Here is a 22,278-nt window from a genome sequence, read left to right as displayed (position 1 = left end):
AGCAAAATTTGCCACCAAATTTTGTCTCTTTGTGAGACAGGAAGTGGGCAGGGCACAACCTTTAAAAGAATAACATAGCCATTGAGGACACGACATAAACTGGTTAGAACAAACTAGGTTCAAGATGGCAGATGACTGGCTTCCACTAGACCTTGAACCTCATTATACACTCACAGGCGCCATGACAGTTCTGAGGCCAACCATAAAAGGGCAAAAAGTGGGTGGTGGCCCAATTCCTGGAAAGCCCCGCCCCTTCCCCCAAAATAGCTGGAATAATCCTCCCACTGACTTACCCAGCCTATAAAAATTAACCACCCCATATTTCGGGGCCTCTTGCTTTCCGAGATGGCTCACACTCTGTCTATGGAGTATGTGTCTCCCTGAATATACCTGCCTTCACTTTAGTATAGTTGGCTCTTGAATTCTTTCCTGCACAAAGCCAAGAACCCACACTTGGTGGCCTTCCCAGGGACTCGCCTGAGACATGGGGTGTGACCATCCTTTTGCACTGTTTTTTTTTCCTGCAACACTTGGAATAAGGATTATTTTAGGCTGATTATTTTTAAGAAAGAGAAGACTCAGGAAGCCTTTCTTTTTACCTCCCCCTTAGCTGGCTAAAGAATTTAGATAAAGAACCTATTCCTGGAAGAGAGCTATCCCCAGAGATATCTGCAAAGAATATAGGCTTGGTGTGGTGAGGGAAACTGGTTACCTCTTGGGGCCCCAGCTGAACTGAATCCCCCCTGGTCAGTCAGGGATTCATTCCTGCTCAGATTTATGCTGCCAAGAAGGAAACTGAGTTTGCCACAGGCAAGGCGGGTTTTTACTCAATGGCCAGAGGATGAAGAAGGGGAATTGATGCTCTAAAGGCACCAGCTCCCGGGAGGGAAGGAGGCAGGCTGGGGCCTGGGACGTGGGACCCTTTGCTGCAGGGCTTGCACCTGGACAAATCTCTCCTTGAGCCACAACATACAAAGAAAGTATATGGGACTAAAAATAACTGTGTGCATCTGCAGTTGGGGCAAATTATGGACGAAAAGATATGAAAGACCAAAAAACTCAGCTGCCACTTCTGAAGAGCCAGGAGGCAAAAGCTGGGGGGCAGGAGCCAAAGCAGGGCACTGCACATGCCCCCTGCACTCAACTCAACCAAAGGGGTGGGCAGACCACCTAAGTCACGCCTCCAGCCCAACCCCTGGACACACCCTTACCCTCACCCCATATAAGGAATAAACTCACCCCCCTGAGGTGAGCAAGGGAAGCTGTTGTTTGTTCTCACTCCCCACTGCTGCAGCAGGGGCCCCAATAAAGCCTTGCCTGAATTTCTTACCTGGCCTCTAGTCCATTTCTATTGATTAAGGAGGCCAAGAGCCCTGGTCCCTATCAGAAGGGGAGTAAGGGAATTTAAGGAGTAGAAGGCAGTCAGGTCATCAGGGCTCTAGGAAAGGGGTGGAGATTTCCAGCAGGCAGTTGGGGCATGCACAGTCTTGCACGCTCCTTTCCACATGGCACAAATTGTGCAGAGTGTAAACCCCGCTTTGGGCAGAGACCTCAGCATGGTGATGAAGCAAAGGTGACTTTAGGACACCTCCAGGTTGCATCTGCGCAGGTGCGTTCCTGAGGTCAAGCCCGAGCCACTGCATCTCTCTAAGGACAGCTGCAAAGCGTCTTTGCCAAACACCATGTACTTTTGAAACAAACGCAGAGGTAAATCAAGGCAAGGAAAGCGGTGATCTCTAGCTTACTTTGCTCTCTCTCGTGCGCTCTCTCTCCCTCTCTCTCTCCCTCCCTCCCTCCCTCCCTCTCCCTCTCTCTCTCTCTCCCTCTCTGTCTCTCTCTCTCTGTCTGTCTCTCTCCCTCCCTCCCTCTCTCCCTCCCTCCCTCCCTCCCTCTCCCTCTCTCTCTCTCTCCCTCTCTGTCTCTCTCTGTCTGTCTCTCTCCCTCCCTCCCTCCCTCCCTTCCTCTCTCTCTCTCTCTCTCTCTCTCTCTCTCTCTCTCTCTCTCTCTCTCTCTCTCTCTCAGATCTAGCTGCTTCAGTCTGGTTTTGCCGCAGGCCTTCTGGGCATCCTGTTGATAAAAGGCCACTAGCTGGTATAAGTAAAAACAGTTTCTTTGCCTGGGGCACGGGCTGCTTAGCATGGGTGACAAACTCAGCAGGGGCTAGAGTTCAGAGTCCACTCTGTGCCCCCTTGTCACTGCTGCCTGGCCCAGCAAACATTTGTTTACCAAACATTTGCTTTCCCATCTCCACGTGAATTGCCTTCCTCCCCTGTGAGGTCCCAAACCCCTACCTTAATATCCTCTTTTGCCTTTAGCTGCAGATGGTATTTAAGGTGAGGGTTTCAGCCATTTTGGCGAGTCGCTCAGTTTTCCTGGGTCTCTCCCATGTATACATACGTGTTTTTAAACTTTGATGTTCCCCTGTTAATCTGTCTTATGTCGGTTTAATTCTTAGACCAGCCAGAAGAACCCAGAAGGGCAGAGGAAAATCTGTTCCTCCCTGTCAAGGACACATAGGAATTGGCCAGTGTCTAAGAAATGACAAATGAAGACCTGAGGCCAACTCTGACCCCCAGATCTTCTTCATTCAGCCTACTTAGCATTTGTCAAAGTCAAAATTATAGATGTCATATGAAGCTATGCATTTCTATTGGTCAGAAACTTCACTCTGTTACAGGACACACTATGATCTTACACATGATGATCAAAAGCTGCCACAGAGAAACACCCTCCAAGGGTCTCAGCTCACGGGGGTGAAGCCCCTCATCAGACACTGTCTCTGCTCTTAACCCAAACTGCTTTTACCTTTTCAATGAAATTTTTAAAAAAGGGCTGACTCTACTGTGGTCTGGGCTCTGACAAAGCAATTATTTTTATTTGTTGCCTTGAAGCAGGTAAAATGAGAACCCAAAGGGGTTTCTGGGAAGAAAAACAAAATACAGCATGCAGTTATCTTTGAGGCTCTATTTTCATTTACCTAATTGTGTGCTTTCATTACAAAATCAGCTTTTTGGTAATTTCTTTCTTCATTGTTGAAAAAGAAATTAAACAGACAAACAAACAAACAAAAAACACTGCATTTGGAGTCAATTCTTTAGGGTCCATTTCTGCTGAAAGAAGAAAGCTTTAAGAACAATGTTTTGAAGGCTGGGCCGCTCTTTTTATTTTAATTCATTTAATCCCCACAGTGAGCCTGCAAGGAAATTGCCACTTCATAGAAGATGTTCAGAGAGTTTGTCATTTAATTTCACACAGCTGTTCAGAGACAGAGGTGTCACCAAGGAACCCAGCTCTCTACCTTCAAACCCCAGGCTACACCTGCCTCTAAAAAGCCCCCATTTCCCTGGATCTGCGAGATTCTTTCCAGATCCCACTGGGGGTTGCTTCTGTCACAGCAGGATGCTGGGTGGTGTGCAGGGGGTCTCAAGGCCGGAAGGGTCAGCAGACACCCTCAGAGGGTGAGACCCCTGCATATACAACACACAAGTGTGGGTCTCGAAAACAGCACTCAACTTATTTGCATTTAGAAAACAGCCCTGTTGAAATCCCAGCCTTTTTATTGGTTCATTACGTTTTTCATCAACTATCTTTTCTGAGTATTTATCACAGTGGTGCGAAGGTTTATTTCTAATGGGTTTATAAATGGATTCTTTCAACATTTTATTCGGCATTTGCATATTAATCATATAGGGATATGCTTCTTTGTGACTAAGAAATGTGCTTTCTCATTTATCTTGAAATGCATTGCTCTACTGTCTAGCCTTCCCCCACTTTTGATACAGTGTGGATAATAAAAATGTTAATTTAGTCAATACATATAAGTCCCTCACTCCGTGCCAGGCACTGGTGCAAGCACTTTACATGGATAAAATAGTTTAATCCACCCAGCACATCTATTGGGGGATGTGATGGGCATGGCTCCCAATGGCACATGCATTTCCTAATCCCAAGAACCTGTGAATGTGACCTTCTCTGGAAATAGGGTCTTTGCAGATGCAATCAAATCTTTGCAGATGAGGAGACTGCCCTGGATTATCCAGGTGGGTCCTGTAGTGGGTTGGATGGTCTTTTTAAAAGATATGACCACTTGGAACCTATGAATGTGACCGTATTTGGAAATAGAGTCTTTACAGATGTAACTAAGTGACAGATCTTGAGATGCACTCACCCTGGATTAGCCAGGTGGGCCTTCAATCCAATAGCAAGTGTCCTTGTAAGAAGACGAGAAAAAAAAAAACAGAGAAGAGAGGGCAGGACCACATAGAGATAGAGGCAGAGACTGAACTATGCTGACACAGCACACAATGCCAGGAGCCACCAGAAACTGGAAAAGGAAAGATTCCTGTGGGCAGGACTTTCCCCTCTTGGCTTTCCCCTGTGTCCTCACATGGTCTTCGCTCTGTGTGTATCTGTGTCGTATGTCTTCCTCTTTTAAAAGCATCAGTCAGATTGGCTCAGGGCCCACTCACATGGCCTCATTTTACCTTAATTCCCTCTTTAAAGACCCTATCTCCAAAAATAGACATATCCTGAGGGTCCTGGGAGTTAAGACTTCAGCAGGTGAATTTGGCGAGAACACAGGTCTGTCCATAACAGTTAACTTTGCAATAGTTCACGTGATTCAACAGTGCAAGAGACCCGGCGTGCTCTTGAAAGCAATGCCTTTTCTCTGCTTTGTACTTTTTATTCCCTCTATTAACTGGAAAATAACAATTTGCTGTAATGAGTCACTCAGAGTCAAAGAACACCAAATCCATCACCCGTTCTTGTTATTTTGCAAACGAGTAAACGTTACTTTCTTTCTGTTTATAGCATCATCTAAGTGAGAGCCGATCCATCAGCTTATCTGCTGATGTTTAACTACAGCATTTTGCATTCATTATTCCCTACTTATATCATTCTTTTAAAAAGAGGAATAAATTCATTCTGCCTCTTGACAGTAGGGAAATTAAATGGTGAGCCATAAACATGAGTGTTACTCTGGAAAATAAAACAACAACTGCAGAACTATAAAACCCAGCCAGATGTGCATCACCCCAAAATAAGACACACATGCCCTTGCTTCCGGAAAACTCTCTCATTTCAGAGAGTAAAGAAACCTTCTAACTTCAAATACAACTTGCCAACTGGTACAAGCATTTGGGGGAGCAATCTGGCAACGCAGAAAGTTAAATGCATGTATACCTAAGGATGCAGGGATTCTACTGCTATGTACGGACACTAAAGTCTTGGCATCACCTTTTCTACTTTAACTCACATTGTTAAAAAGATTTTGCATGACAACTCAGAATGCACACATATGCACCCGTGCACACGCATGCAAATCTTTATATTCATGTGGATGGACAAAAATATGAAATGACAGTGTGGTCTCAGGACTAGATTAACACTCCTTCTTGCTGTCAAAATACAGCCTACGGAGCTCTGGACTCCCTGGACACTGCAATGTCAATGAAAATAATCAATAAACAATCTATAATAAGCATAGAAAAGAGTTTTATTTGAGACAAACTGAGGACTAGCCCAGAAGCCTGCTTCCCAGATTACTCTGAGAAGCTGCTCCAGAGAAGCAGGGTTTTCAGCACAGTTTTATGTCTTGTCAGAACAAAGAACACTAAACAAGTCAGGGTGACATTTCAAGGGAAACACACACACACACAGACCAGCACATACACAACGTGTCAGCATGGCCTTGGCACCTGGAAGGCAGTCTTATCATCAAAGGAGGACCAGATCGGTGTCCTAGGAAGGGAGGCATTGAATCTTTTTCTTTTTTGGCCGCACTGTGCAGCATGCGAGACCTTAGTTCCCCGACCAAGGATCGAACCCATGCCCCCTGCAATGGAAGCTCAGAATCTTAACCACTGAACCGCCAGGGAAGTGCCATTTAATCTTTACTTTCAACATGGACATTCTTTACTTTTGGTCTAATAACTAAAACAGATGTACAATGTCTGTTTCATAGGCCACAAACGGGCTATTTTACTTCGCATAAAATTCAAGTTAACTCATCTGTAAGCCAGAATGACTTCCCTATACCTCAATATGTGAAAATTTCTTTTATCACCACTGAAGATCATGTTGGTCTAGTACATCAATGACATCGTGCTGATTGCACAGAATGAGTAAAAAAGGTGGCTACTACCTTTTAATGGAGGCCCTGGAGAGACACATGTGCTCCAGAGGGCAAGAAGATTTGGGGACCCGCATTTCAGGGAAGCTGTACCACATTTAGTGGTCACAGGCAGGCAGACATCCTCTCTGAAGTGAAAGGCAAAGGGCTGCATCTAATGTCACAATGAGGAAAGCACAGGGTCTAGTTGGTCTCTCCTTGGGTTCTAGAGGAAACACGTTTCACACTCAGGAGTGCTACTCTGGCTCATCTACCAAGTGACATGCAAGGCTACCAGCTCTGAGTGGAGTCAACAACAGGAAAGGGCACTGCGGTCAGTCCAGGCTTTGGTGCAATCAGTTCTAATGTTTGGGACGAACCACCAGGCAGACTCCATGGTCCCAGAGGTAACCACGGGGAAGAAGATGCAGCATGAAGTTTATGGAAGTCCCGGTGGGAGAATCACAACACAGGCTCTTGGGATTCTAAAGCAAAACCACGCCACCCAAAGCAGCATACTGTATACATTTTAAGAAGCAGCTCTCTGTACAGCACAGGAAACTCTACTCAGTATTCTGTAATAACCTTATATGGGTAAAGAATCTGAAAAAGAATGAATGTATGCATACGTATAACTAAATCACTTTGGTACACCTGAAACTAACACAATATTGTAAATCAACTACATTCCAATAACACTTAAAAAAATAATAATAAAAAGAAGCAGTTCTCACTGGGCCCTCCTAGAGATTGAACACTTGGCCACAAGGAAACAGGGGCCCTGGGTCTGGAAATCCCCAGTGGCTGGATTCTGTCTGAACTGCCAAGGTTTAAAGTGATAAGGGCACAGTAGCAGCCCTGTCTTCCTCGCCCAGCCTGGGTCTAGAATCCTAGCCCCACGGAGCTGAGAGAGGCCACTGATGCTGGGGAGAGCTCTTCAAATCCATCCCTCCTCCCAGGCTTGGCCCCTGGTTCTCTAGGAGGACCTGTCTGGGGGAAAAGAAATGGATCTGCAGTCGTTCTGGATCTCTTTATTGTTTCTTCTTGGTTTTTTTGTTTGTTTTTTGTTTTGTTTTTAAAGCAATTGAAATCAGGATGCCTGGGGGTTCTCTAGTAACCAGGAAGGATGACACATGCAAAAATCAGTCTTCCTTTCTACCTTTCTTTTTTTTTTTTTTCTTTTTGCGGTATGCGGGCCTCTCACTGTTGTGGCCTCTCCCGTTGCGGAGCACAGGCTCCGGATGCGCAGGCCCAGCGGCCATGGCTCACGGGCCCAGCCGCTCCGCGGCATATGGGATCCTCCCAGACCGGGGCACGAACCCGTATCCCCTGCATCGGCAGGCGGACTCTTAACCACTGCGCCACCAGGGAGGCCCCTTTCTACCTTTCTGATATTCCACTGAGCCAACTCAGTGGGAGCGGGGCCACCCGAGCCCTGTGGGTGAGAAGCAGGGACCCTGGGTGGGGGACGGCCAGGTGTTGCTGGTTTGGGGAGGTGGCAGCAACTTGGGTCTAAGCCTCTCTTGGCAGGTTTCTGCCTTCCCATCTGCTCCTTCTACCTCTAACAATGTAATAGGGAGGAACAAATCTGACACCATATTGGATTTGTTTCTTTTACTTTAATCTTTTTTTAAAATAAATATATTTATTTATTTATTTATTTTTGGCTGCATTGGGTCTTTGTTGCGGTGTGCGGGCTTCTCATTGCGGTGGCTTCTCTTGTTGTGGACCATGGGCTCTAGGCGCACGGGCTTCAGTAGTTGTGGCACGTGGGCTCAGTACCTGTGGCTCGCGGCCTTAGTTGCTTACTTTAACCTTTGTATTCTGTTGCTTTTGCTCCCAGTTAAGAATGTTGCCTGGGGCTTCCCTGGTGGCGCAGTGGTTGAGAATCCGCCTGCCAATGCAGGGGACACGGGTTTGAGCCCTGGTCCGGGAAGATCCCACATGCCGCGGAGCAACTAAGCCTGTGAGCCACAACTACTGAGCCCACATGTCACAACTACTGAAGCCCACATGCCGAGAACCCGTGCTCCGCAACAAGAGAAGCCACTGCAATGAGAAGCCTGCTCAGTGCGAGGAAGAGTAGCCCCCACTCGCCGCAACTAGAGAGAGCCCACGTGCAGCAACAAAGACCCAACACAGCCAATAAATAAACTAATTAATTAATTTAATTAAATAATAAAATAAATAAACTTATTTTAAAAAATGCAACTGTTAGAGAGTAAATCCTAAAAGTTCTTATCACACACACACACACACACACACACATAATTCTAACTATGTATGGTGACAGATGCCAACCAGACATTGCAGTGATCATTTCACAATGTATACAAATACCAAATCTTTGTGTTGTACACTTGTAACTAAACATAATGTTGTATGCAATTATGCCCAATAATGATAATTTTTTAAAAAGCAGAATGTGAAAAAATGCAATCATAACTCTTTTCATTTTAAGCCCCATGGGACCTTTTTTTTTTTTTTTTTTTTTTTTTTTTTTGCCACGCTGCCCAGCTTGTGGGACCTTAGTTTCCCAACCAGGGACAGAACCTGTGCCCCCTGCATTGGAAGGGCAGAGCCCTAACCACTGGACCGCCAGGTAAGTCCCTGCATGGGACTTTTAATCCCACACTTTTCCCGCTCCCAGGGTGTCACCCAAAATTTGGGGGTTACGAGGTGCTGATCACTCGCCCTGAAGGGCCGCGGGAAGGTGGAAGGGCCATCTCCAGGTCTGAGTCCCTGGGTATCTGGGTAGAACTCTCTAGGGCTGCGACCCAGAGCGGGAAGGAAGGGAGTGGCCACATGAAGTCCCTCTGTCGGAGGAGCCCATCCTTCTGGAGCATCGCGTCCTCCCCTGTAGGCATCGTTACCTCACACTCTGGAAGGATGCTCCTTTCTGCTTGCTTCACCTCATGCGCCCTGGCGCTCGCCGCCAGACCAGGTGGCTGGCGGGTGGGCGAGACCGGAAGTAACAGACTGGGCAGAGGGAGGTGGGGAGGGACGGTTCCGGAGACGGAGCGGGACGGGAGGTGGGGAGAGGGGTGGGGTCCGGAGGCGGTGAGGACGGAGAGTCATAGGTCCGTTGGAACTGAGACAAGGCTGACCGGAGAGGCGGGGTAGGCGGGGGGCGGAGCCGGTGGGCGTGCCCGGGGCGTGGTATGGGCGTGGTCGGGGCGGTCCGGTCCAAAGCGCGCGAAGCCTAGCCTCCCAGGAGCAGTGGGCCAGGAGGGGCGCGGGCAGATGCTCTGAGGGGAGGGCGGTCTTCCGAGGGGAGCGGGGCCGGGCGCGCCCATCCGAGATGCTGCCGGGCCGGTGACTCGGCTGCGGGTGGCGCCCCGGAGTCCGGGGAAGCGGCGGGGGACGCAGGACGCTCTCTGAGGTCGCCCCCGGGCAGAGGTAAGGCGAGGGCGGGCGGCCGTCGCGGTGGCGCTCTCGGCTCGGGAAGCTCCCTCCGATCTCCGGGTGCTTCCAGGTGGTGGGCACCTGAACCGGGAGTTTGTACGCGGGAATCTGGCGAAGCTGGCTGGTCGCCCCGGGAGCGCCTGTGCAGGGACAGCTCCTCCTCCCTGGATGGACGGGTCCTGTCCGGAGTCTTGCGGCTTTTGGGGGCCACTATGGCTGCTCCCGCATCTCTAAGTGGTGCCCCAGGGTCGATGAGGGGGTGTGGCCAAGGGGAAGGCTCTGTGGATCGTCTCCCAGCTGCCTACCCCTGGGTCAGTCAAACTGCGGTTCTGGGGTAGGAGTGTCCTGGCTTCTTGCTCATCTTCACCCCAGACGAGGGGTCCCTGCCCTGCTCCCAGCTCAGTCCACCTGTCAGCACGGGGGATGGAGCCAATCTGTGCGCCTCCATTCCTACAGCCGTGGGGTCTCACTCCATCGCCCCTTGGAAATCCAATGTTTTGCGCCCCCTTCTCCCCAACCCTGGGGTCCCAAGAGCCGATGTTGGCCCACGGAGGAAGGCACGATCACAGCGCTAGTCTCTTGCCAGAAATCTGGGACCGCCCGGAGGCATCTGAGATTGAGATCAAAGCAGTTTGGGGGTGCAGGTGGAGACTGGGGGGCTCCCAGGTGGTTTGTGCTGGGAGGAGGTGGGTGCGAATCTCCGGAACCGGACTCCACGGCGCAAATGGACCAAGTGTAGTAGAGGGATTTTGATGGGCACGTCGGGCACACAGCACAGCGCCTGGAGCGTCCACTAGCAGGCCAGCTGGTGGCGTGACTGTTGCTGTTTGTATCATGGGCACGTGCGGTGGGGGTGGCCGCGTAGATTCGGGGGCACCAGGGCCGGCGGCGAGACGATGCGGGGAGGGGTTCACCCTCTGAGCCCCGGGAGCAGTCAGCCGAGGGCGCCCTTCCCCTAGGATGCAGGCGCCTGTCCGGGATCTCAGGGTTCCGGCCAAGTGCAGAAAAAGGGAGATTAATGGCCACGCCGAGGTGAAGGGCCTGCAGGTCTGGGCTCCGAGTGCGCGGGGGGCCCTGGAGGCTCAACCCACTTGGTTACCGCCTGCGCCCTGCGCCCTCTTCGGGGCAGCTGCAGGTTCCGCCCCCGTCCTAGGATGGGCTGATTGCTGTAAGCCTAGAGCACATCGTGAGAATCACGGCCTCTCTCCCGGGGGCCTTTCTGCCTAAAGCTGGCCTATAAACGCATTGGAAGGGGCATTGCCAAGTGAAATGAAAAAGTTGCTTTTGCTTTCCCAAGGTCACTAGGCACAGCCGGGAATAACCTGGAAATCCAGCTTCTTTGAAGCTGCAGGTTCTCAGACATCGTGACTAGACCCACTTTTTGGAAACATCCTCACTACCGTTTTTAAGTTGAAAATTTAAATACCTGGAACTCCAGGTATGCAGGAGTGGGTTGGGGGCCGGCCGGGGAGGTGCGGAGAAGGCAATTTTTTTCTGTTAACTTGAAAGGCAAAGATCTCCAGGATCAGGGTGCAGAGGAAGGAAGGAGAATGAATAGCGAAGGACCCGGCTATTTTATTTTGTTTTATTAGTTTTATTTTTAATTTTTAAAAACATTAATTTATTTATTTGACTGCACTGGGTCTTAGTCGTGGCACGTGGCTTGGGCTCTTCATTGCGGCATGCAGGATCTAGTTCCCTGACCAGGGATTGAACCCGGGACCCCTGCATTGGGAGCGCAGAGTCTTAACCAATGGACCACCAGGGAAATCCCTATTTTATTTTATTTTTATTTGTTTGTTTTTGGCCGTGCTACGAGGCTGTGGAATCTTAGTTCCCCGACCAGGGATTGAACCCAGGCCCCCGGCAGTGGACGCTAAGAGTCCTAAACACTGGACCGCCAGGGAATTCCCAGATCTGGCTCTTTTAGATTCGGTGGTTTGGAAGGCTTCCTTGAGAAAGCAGACTTTGGAAGGGAAGCATGAATGAGGTGAGGGAGGCGAGCTGTGAATACTGGGCAGGAGCTGTCCAGGCAGGACAGCAGGGCAAGTGGAGATGGACTAAGCTTGCTCTGTTGGAGAAATTGCAAGAACAAGTGGCTGGAACAGAGGAAGGAGGAGTCCAGGGAGGTGGGATCAGGAAGATGGGCAAGAATGGCCCCATCCAGGGGCTTCCCTAGTGGCGCAGTGGTTGAGAGTCCGCCTGCCCATGCAGGGGACACGGGTTCGTGCCCCGGTCCGGGAAGATCCCACATGCCGCGGAGCGGCTGGGCCCGTGAGCCATGGCCACTGAGCCTGCGCGTCTGGAGCCTGTGCTCCACAACGAGAGAGGCCACAACAGTGAGAGGCCCGCGTACCGCAAAAAAATAAAAAAAAGAATGGCCCCATCCAAACTCTGATAGGCCCTTGGATCTTGTAGAGTCATTTGTTGGCAGTTCCCAAGATGAATATGACATTTCAAACCAAATGGAGTTCAGAATTTATAGTGCTCATTTGTAAACTACTTGTGGACCTAACTCAGTTTCCAAGATTCCTATTCATAATTCTGAATAGAATTTCACTTCCTCCTTTCCCCTTTGGGAACAGAGGCCCCAGGGGTCACCATCCACATACAGACTTCCCTTATCACAACCTTACCTGTCCAGGGATCTTCATGTAAGAAGTGCAGAAACCTCCTTTTTCTGAGATCAGGAGTCAGAAAACAACAGTTAGGGGCCAAATCCAGCCCATCATCTGTTTTGTAGATCAACTTTTAGAATACAGCTGCACATTTTCATTTATTCATTCTCTCTGGCTGATTTCCTGCTCCAACAAGAGCTGTGTAGTTGTGACAGAGCCTTAAACTTCTCTTTTTCGTCTTCCATCCTTAAAATATTTGAGTTGTACGAGGTAAAGCACAAAGAAGTACTGGCAGGTACTTGTCTTATGAAGGAATTTGTGAGTGGTAAGTGAATGAGAGCATGCGAGACTGGCTGGAGCTTCCTTTCCCGGTGGAATTATACAGCAGGGCTATGTCCTGGCTGACTCCACTGAATCTTGTCTGGGACAGTTTTCTGTCTGCTTTAGAAGATCTCTTTCAACTAGTAAGATCATTGAGCATCTTTGTTATGCCACGGGGTTTTTGGAAACCTGCATGTATCTGATGAGCATTCCCCGAGTCTTGGTTGCAAACACATGGAGAGGGCTTGAGATCTGTGTATTACTTACCATGATGTCAGACACAGTTAGTATAATACCACCCCAAAGTGTCTAAAATGGTAGGAGTTTATTATATTTCATACCCAGAAGTTCAGAGGTGGTTGGTTCTGTGGTTTGTTAATCCAGTAGCACACCAGCATCCACCAAATGTTTTTGTTTTTCCACTCCATGATACCCAGTGCACTGGCTGTCATTCTCCAGTGTGTTTCCTCATGATCACAAGATAGCTGCAGCTCTTCTGGACATCACACACTCACCCAGCTGTATCCAAAGGCAGGAAGAAGGATGTTTCTCCTCATGTATATCTCTTTATCAGGAAAGAAAACCTCTCCACAAAGCCTTCCACTAGTCTTCGGATCCCACTGTCCTGGATTAAAAGGAGTTTTGTAAGGTGAATATTGGACCTTTGCAGGATTTGTAGCCGGGAGCAGACCCTGTTGTCAATGAAAGAATCGACTGCTAGATAGGTAGCCACTAATCTTCCTCTCTCTCCAAAGGTTGTATCTGTTTGATTCTCTGTTTTTCACAAAGGCCCTCGGTGTTTGTTTCCACACTTCCTCTTGGTTGTTGCGGTGTTTATCCTGTGGGCTTTGTCCGACTGACGCCTTAGGTACTGCACGAATAAAACCCAAGCAGAAAGGGCAGATTGGTACCAGGGGTGTCTGGATGCCGTATCCTTAGCGACCGGTCTCCTTGTCTCTTCTCTGGGTTGGCATCATCTCCTGCAGGCTCTTCCCTCCTGGTGGCAAGTTGATCACTAGCAGCTCCCAGCGTCCATCCGACCAGCCTGGTCACTTCAGGGAGATCACTGCTCTGCTTCATCAGGTCCAGCACAAGTCCTGGGGCTGCTTATTAGTTGCTCTGCTTGGAGTAACTTGGGTTATGGGCGCACCCAGAACCAATCTCTGTAGCCAGCCTTGGAAGTGGAGGGAGGTGGCTGGTGGGTAGATGGACCCTGCCTGGGCTTAGAAATCAGCAGAGGTGTTCTAGTTGGGAAGATACTAGGAGGTCAGAAACAAGAGGGGGCCAGGTGGTCACTGTGGTCTTACCGATCCAGGTATTGGGCCTGAGAAGTCCAAATGTGATTTTCCAACTCCACACCCTCAGAAAATACTGTCTGGGTACAAAATCGTGATATCTGTGGACTTTGCATAGGGGATATATTTTCTTACACTATTTGATCAAGTAGTGATGTTGTCAAACTCAGAGGACAACCCAGATGGTGTTTATTACTTCTGTGAGAATAAATTTTGCATTCTTTTTAGAAGAGATAAGAAAGAGTGCACGAGAAAAAGTAAATCTATAACCAGAGTTATACAATTAGGAGAAGTCCTCACATTTCATGCCTCTTCCTCCCTACCTCTATTCCTTCTCTTTTCCTCTTTGTCCTTGCTTGTGCTGCTAGAAATGCAGAAACGTTTGCTTTGGGAAGACAGTGTGTGCCTATCTAACATTCCTGCAAAATCTATTCCATAATATTAATAAATATTGCTTATTTTATCCTTTTTGTTGAATTATGCTATCGGATGAGATGTTAAACGCAGGCTCATGGGATGTGTCTGACAGAGTGAGTATATGAATATATTCCTAACAAAACAGCCTGCAAAAGCTGTAATCTCTTAATTGTGACAACCTTGGGTGGAATCATCTTAATAGAATATAACATAGAAACCGCCTGAAATACTGTGATAAGAATTCTAAAAGCTGTTCAATGCAAAAACCCAGTGCATTGGGTTAGAAAGGCAGAAAAATCTTGATTTTTAAATAGTATTGTAATGAACATTCATTGTGAGACCATGTGAGTAAATGAACTTGAAAACCACCTGATTACAGAGGACAGAAGAGATTAGAAGAATGAGCTCATTTGAAAGTGTTCTAACAGCTAATGCCACGCCAAAGGAAGTGGGAGTTGAGCTAACAGACTTCTTGCCTGGGGACTAGATACCTCCAGAGAGCTTGGCAATGGGGTTGTTCCTTACATGAACATTGTTGCCCCTGTTGCCTTGGATATGCCTGAGTATTCCCAGGAATGAAATTACTGGGTCAAAGTATCAATATATGTGCATCTTCAGTTGACCCACAGATGCATAGATCTGTAGTCTGAAGAGCTGCTCTAGCTATTATGAAGACCAGTGATCATGATAATAGATGCTTATTATTTATGCCAACTTGTTGGGGGTGATTTGTTATTCAGCCACAGCTAACTGATACACCCACATTGATCTCTACTGTCTCTTCACTATTTTACCCTTCACTATGTATACAACATGTTTTAGAAACAGTTTATATGTTAACTCATTATTTTCTAGCTTCATTAATATATTATTTAAGACTGCAAATGGTAGAAACCCAGTTAAAACTGGCTTAATGCAGAGGGGCAATTCATTAACTCACATGATAAGAAATTCATGTGGATCAAGATGTTGAGATAATATTATTAGGATCTTCTTTTGCTCAGCTTTCTGGGGGTATATTATTTTTCCTTACTGTGGGAAGGTGAGCCCCCAGAAGCTCCAAGCTTTCTTTCAACCAGGTTAGTATAGTCAGAATGAAGCAAAGCTTTTCTTTTTCAGTAATTACTTAAAAGATCAGGTTTAATTTTATGGATCCAGGTGAACCCTATGTCTCTCTTTGAACTGTGATGATAGAATGGGACCCACTGATTGGCGTATCCGGGGTTTCCAGCCTAACCCCAAAGCTGGCAGTCGTGTCCCTCCCATTTTAGTTTCCTGGACTGAGAATGGGGAAGGGGCCATTTGCCATGGGAAGTTTAATATGCTGCTGTCAGAAGAAAGTAAATGGGTTGCCAGGTGGGCTAAAACTATAGACCTTTGTCCACTTGAATCATCATCTAAATTAGTAATGCTAGGTTAGAGTCTATAAACTGGTATGTTTAATCTAATCATTTAAATTCCCAAAGAGATATGTAATCATTTAGTCTCTTATTCATTATTTATTCCATTTTTTTAAACTTGAGTACCTACTGTGTGCCGGCCCCTCCACTGAATTATAATGTATGTTGCTGAACAATCCAGCTATGGTTCCTGTATTCAGGATAATTCTAGTAGAAAAAGAAGTTCTTAAAGACATAAATAATTAACTACAATTATGATAAGAAGGCTTCTCCTTTAAGCTAGGGTGGAATATATAGATGAATTTACCTTCTACCTGAAACACTCAAAACCAAAATATATATGAAATAATAGTTTTCAAGACCCTGGGTACTGGTCATTATTGCAAGTTCATCCCTGAGAAAAAACAAAGGAGGTAAAACCTCAGTTGCCCCGGGATGCTGACTTGAGAGCATTCCAAGACCACAGCATGGGAGAGGAGAAGCCACACAGAGCCTGGTGGACTGCCTGAGTTGAAGAAATAGAGTTTGAAGTCAAGGGAGACAAAGGCAACTACATTTTTCAGAGTATGGGGGAGAAGAAAGAAGTGCAAAGATAAAATTCCAGAGATCTGCAGAAGGTTCCTTTGCATATTATTAAGAGTAGGTATCAGCACCAAGGTGTGAGAAAGTTACCTAAGTCTGGAGAAAGAACCAGCACAGTGGATTAATGAGAACAGTGGTGACACACAGGGCTGGGAATAGTTCTTGTTTCTACCAGCCAGTCTGGAAAACCTCCTGACCCATGGAGATTGAATAATGCACACAGAAGGGTCATGTCCCAGTAGTGGTGAATAATTAGATTGAACACTGCTCCACTCCTGACAAACTATCAAGAGTGAGACCTCAAAGGACCAAACTATTTCCAAGTAACTTAATCGTGTCCCAAAACAAACCTCAAGAATATTTATAGGATTACAAAAATACCCAGCACCCAATAAGATAAAATGCACAATGTCTGGCATCCAGTGAAAAATTACTGGATTAAAAAAAAATTACCAGATATGCCAAGAAGCAAGACAATACAACCCAATATGAGAAAAAGCAATCAATCAATTCCAAGCCAGAATTGGCATGGATGTGAGAATTAGCAAACAAGGAGATTGAAGTAGTTATAACTGTATTCCATATGTTCAAAAGTTAATTAAAGACATGAAAGATATAAAAAAAGATCTCAAATCAAACTTCTAAAGATGAAAACTACAAGTGAAAAATACACTGGATGGGATTAATGGCAGAATGTTGAACTTGAATGCATAGCAAAAGAAACTATCCAAAAAGATCATTTTATGTATCAAATGTTACATATATCTACATATATATTTAACATGTATATTATAATAACATAACACATTAATATATGTAATATATAAATAAAGGAGTTACATGACTCTAGAGAACTCCTGAATATGAGTACCACCAGTACGATTGTGCTTTCTTTCTCTGCATGAAAAGCTTAAATACCTCACCATCAGCAGCTTGTGTACTTCAAACTGGGCCTCCCATGGATGGTGGTGATTCTTCTGTGGGACTGTCTACATCTTCTTGCCTAAGATCCAATGTCCCTTGTTAGTGAACGAACTAGCCAAGGTTAGGAGTGGAATTTGTGCTTCAGGATTGAAATTTTCCTCTATAAAGCTCACTGCTCATCATGGTGATTGAAATTTTAAACCTTGGTCTCAGGAGTGTCATGCTCCACCTGGCTTAAAGACAACAAGGTAAGAATTTAGCTCTTATATGTTGAGTAATTGTAAAAAGGAAGAGCGTTATTATGATGAGTTCAATAAAGCTTCCATTTGATAACTCTTCCAATCCCATCCTGATCCACAGTAGTTAACTCACATCTTACTTGGGTAACAAGTGGGTTTTCGTTGATGGAAGAATATTTTTTCAATGCATATTCGTAATCTGCCAGTATTCATGATGCTGGCAAGAGAACTCACATTATAGTCTACACCCCCTCATTAATATTATCATAATAGGGATAGATGGTAATGTTCACACTATTATGGACATTTCAGAATGCCATTTCCTCTTCTTTAAAATAAGAACTCCTGATTGTTTATAGATATAGATATCCCTTTCTTCCATTTGAGCCCTTTTCATATTTCTTTTTTTTAAAATTAATTCTTATTGGAGTATAGTTGATTTACAATGTTGTATTAGTTTCAGGTGTATAGCAAAGTGAATCAGTTTTACATATGTCTACTCTTTTTTATATTCTTTTCCCATATAGGTCATTACAAAGTATTGGGTAGAGTTCCTGTGCTATACAGTAGGTCCTTATCAGTTACTTATTTTATACATAGTAGCATGTATATGTTAATCCCAATCTTCCAATTTATCCTTCCCCCCCTTTCCCCCTTGGTAACTGTAAGTTTGTTTTCTACATCTGTGACTCTGTTTCTGCTTTGTAAATAGGTTCCTTTGAACCATTCTTTTAGATTCCACATATAAGTGATAGCATATGATATTTGTCTTTCATATGATATTTGTCCCATATCATAGGACATTTTTCTTCGTATTTATGAAATCAATTTTCTCTGTATGTAATTGAGATGCCTAGTCATTCCATGGCTATGAATTCATAGGAAAACTAATATGAGAAAGATGTGGCTCCATGTAGGCAGAGACACTGAAATCTCATCTTTTCCTTGCTGAAAAAGAAGATTTCTAGCCATGACCTGCCCAAAACGTCTGGAGGAGTATAATTAGAAGGGCTGGTGAACACAAGCCTGTTTACCTCTTTCCCCTTTAGTCACAGACAAAAGCTCTTAATACCCATTCATTGAAAGGTTGTCCCAATGTTAGTGGTGAATCATATCAACCAGAAACAAGCTGAACTTCTTCTACCCCCAGGGATCATCTCCTCTGGGATACAAGACCTTAGAAAGCCTTGGACAGAAGTGAGACAAGAGCTGGTAGTGTTAGTTTGAGTCTGAACTTCTCTTTGACTGGTTCAACAGGTTGACTGTCTTTTAGATCCTTGGCCAGGTCACCTTCCTCTTTTTTTAAGAAATAAAACTTGTATATATGTGTTACCGAACTCAGGTCCGGCTGCTTGCTGCTCAAAAATCAATACTCAAGAGAGAGAGACAAATGTTGGTAGAAAGGAAAGATGCTTTTAATCAGAATGCCAGCCATCTGGGGAGACGGTGGACTCAGTGTCCCCCAAAAATCATCTCTGAAGATTCTGCTCAGCCATGAAAGCTTTTAAAGGGAAACAGGGAAGTCATCTCAGTTAATCATTGAGATGGGGGGTCAGAGTCATCTCCATCCCCCACTGTGGGCAGGCTTGTTGACTTCTTGTGATCTTTCTTTAGATGCTCTCTTGTTCACACAGTTTGTTCATGAGCTTACTGAAAGGGAAGCGAGGAAAGAGATCTGATCAACTGTTAATTACTTATTCTTCATTTCTACTTTGATCTACGGAAAGAACCAACAGGTTAGGCAAGGTATTGTGTGATCAAAATATTGGAAAAGTGTGCTTGTGCGGGAGATGAGTGGAGCATGGGGGTGCCTGGTTGAAGGTTAGTGTTGAGAAAAAAAGGGGCCTCCTGCAGAGAGCTCTTTCCTGCCAAAAGCTGCTTACATATGTAAGGTGTACAACCTGATAATTATCTATCTATTGATAGATACAGATATATAGTAAAATGATTACTATAGTCAAGGTAATTCATGTATCATCTCCCCACACAGTTAACATTTTTTGACGTGTGTGTGATGAGAGCATCTGAAATCTCCTCTGTTAGCAAATTTCCATTATTCAATCCAGTAGTGTCAAGTATAGTCATCATGCTGTGCATTAGCTCTGTAGATCTCTAACATGCTTGCCCTTTGTATGCCATGTCTGCCTTGAATAACAGAGTGAAATTCTTTTTTCAGCCCTCAGATACCCTATTTTGTGATGCTGTTACATCTTTGAGTTGATTTTTTGGGGTTCTTTATAATCCCTTATGTAGCAAGCTCCACAGTGTGGCCTGTGTTCCTCACAGGCCTAGCATGTAGGAGTTCCTCAGTCACTCTCTGTTGAATGAGTATACTTGTGTGTTTCATAATCAAAGACAACTTGAGTCTACATCCACGGTCAGTTTGCTGCGTGACCTGCAGTGGATCAGGCAGTGTTGCTGAGACACTAATAATGCTTTTGTATGAGGCAGTCCGTTGCCCTGAGCAGGGTCCTCAGAATTAGATTATCAGATTTAGTTCCAGACAAGACTGCAAGAGTATAAGCTCAATGCACTCAATTAGCAATAGGTCGCAAGGACGCATAGTGTAATTGCTTATTTTCCTAAATAACAGAGACACACTGTGACTTAATTACAATAGTTGCACTGTGAAATAGAATTGGGATAATTTCCAAGTGAGTATATTTTACATTAATGAGATTTGCTCAATCTTATTGGCATTACTGTAAAATGCCTTTATGTAGCAAATTATTTTCTAAATTGCTCATGTTGTCTGTGGAAAAAAAACATTTCCAGTTTTCCTTCTGGAGGTGAAATGTATGTGCTTCAGAAAAGTCTCCACACTAAACTTTCATGGGTGACAAGGCTTGACTGCCCAAAAAAAGAAAACAAAAAACAAATATGGTCTTTCCAATATTCGTGTATCTCCAAAGCATGAGCATTCAGTTTAATATCCACCATTAAACATTCAACTCTGAGGAATTTTTTCGTTAGGAGTCTGGAAAGCTGAATCCACCAACAGTCAAGGGTCTTACATTTGAGTCCTAACTCTGCCTCTGGGTATCAGGCATTGTTACCAAATGCCCAACCCTACCAGAACATTGGAGTTTGGAGCAGAGAAAGGCTTATTGCAGGGCCATGCAAGGAGACACGTGACTTGTGCCTGAAACCCCCCTGAACTCCCCGAAGGGTTTTAGCAAAGCATTTTTAAAGACCAGGTGAGGGGCAGGTGTGGTTGGTCGTTGCTAACTTCTTGGTGCAGGAATCCTTTGTTCTCGCAGCTGTGCACCTAGGTCAGGTCAGCTGTGCACCACGTTCCTGTAAGCCTCCAACAAGACACATGTTATTCTCTGTTCTGCAACTTTTTATCTCTATGTGAATGGAAAGGTGTTATACCTTTAAGGTCAGCCTTGAGGATGGGCTATAGGCAACATTCTTAACTTGTAGCAAAACGATGGAATACAAAGGTTAAAGTAAAAGACACTGATCTAATATGGAGTCAGATTTGTTCTTCCCTATTACAACATGACCTTAGACAAATTATTTAACATTCCTTTTCTCCCACTTGCTCACTTATAAAAAAAGTGAGCCATTCATTTATTGGGTAACTCCTATGTGCAAGCATTTTTCTAGGCATTAGGACAAGAGCAGCCCATGGGGATAGACTAGATTCTTAATTTCTTGGAGCTATATTTTAGCAGCAAAGACAAAAAACACATAGATGAATGAATAAATGAATAATAAAACAAAGGTTAATTTGATGCAAATACAATCAGATGATATAGTTGAGGTGGGGCTTGTGGCTTTGGGAGGAAAGCCCCTCGGAGAATGGTAACATTGGAGTGGCAATTTGAATAATGAGTCAGCTCTAGAAAATTTGGAGTGAGGGCTTCCCTGGTGGCACAGCAGTTGGGAATCTGCCTGCCAAGACAGCGGACGCGGGTTCGAGCCCTGGTCTGGGAAGATCCCACATGCCACGGAGCAACTGAGCCCGTGCACCACAGCTGCACTCTAGAGCCCGCGAGCCACATCTACTGAAATCCACGCACCACGGTGGAGGGTGACTCCACTCTCCGCAACTAAAAAATGCCCACGCAGCAACAAAGACCCAACGCAGCCAAAAATAAATAAATTAATTAATCAATTAATTTTTTAAAAAAAGAAAATTTGGAGTGAGAACATTCCAGGCAGACAGAATGGTACAAAGATCCTTGAGATGGGAATTTACTGATTTCTTAAAATATCTTCAATTATAAATTTCAGGGATATCTCCTCTTGCAGAAATTTCAAAACAGTGTCCCACCTGTAGCATCCTGGGTTCTCCATTGTCATGGGTTGGACTTAATCGTCCTTATCTGGACTGAACTTTCATTCAAATGATCTCCTTATGAATTGACTGCATCTAATTAATTAAATGTGCCTATGACTCCTCCCCAGATTCCTGGAATTTGTTTCCACCATTCCCAATCTAGCACATACCACCTTCCTTGCCAGTTTCCTAGTGTGATTAGCCAGCTGATACAAAAGCATAGAAGAACAAGAAAACCCTGCTGCTCAATCCTTGTAGATCCTGGTGTCCCAATTCCTTCCCGGTTACCAGCAATTGCCCAGAAAGTATATCAAATTTAAATTTGTCATTCATCTAGTATATACAGCAAGGTATGATGAAGAAATGTCCCAGCACTTCTAGATAGCATTGATAAAATCGACATTGATAGAGATGATTAGAATAAGGCAGCTAATACATATTTCACACATTGATCAGGTAAGGCACTGAGTCTGTGAAGGGATGCATGATGCTATGATGGGTCCACCTGTTATCTAGAAATACATCAATCTGTAACAATGGCTGGTTCAACTCAGCCCATTCCAAAATAGCCAACAAGAAAGAGTCAGAGTCTGGTTGCTATCACCCCACACCTTGGAGCCAGGAAATGTGCTCCTCCTTTCAATCCATGATTCAGAAAGAAAATGCTTCAGCAACAT

At 45.3% G+C, this 22,278-nt stretch overlaps 1 protein-coding gene across 1 annotated transcript in view; it reads right to left on the bottom strand.

Annotated features, from left to right (window-relative positions):
- LOC132503155 (transmembrane protein 132D-like) overlaps positions 1-9,118 on the bottom strand; it is a 34,957-nt gene extending 25,839 nt beyond the window's left edge. The window contains exon 1 of the mRNA XM_060119569.1: positions 8,986-9,118. The gene's annotated coding sequence lies outside the window, so the exon portion shown is untranslated. The remainder of the gene's footprint in view (positions 1-8,985) is intronic.
- Between the last annotated feature and the right edge of the window lie 13,160 nt (positions 9,119-22,278).

This window comes from Mesoplodon densirostris, chromosome 15 (genome assembly GCF_025265405.1).
Source record: "Mesoplodon densirostris isolate mMesDen1 chromosome 15, mMesDen1 primary haplotype, whole genome shotgun sequence".
In the NCBI taxonomy this organism is placed as follows: domain Eukaryota; kingdom Metazoa; phylum Chordata; class Mammalia; order Artiodactyla; family Ziphiidae; genus Mesoplodon; species Mesoplodon densirostris.
The sequence above is the reverse complement of the archived record's forward strand: the minus strand, read 5'-3'. Positions and strand labels throughout refer to the sequence as shown.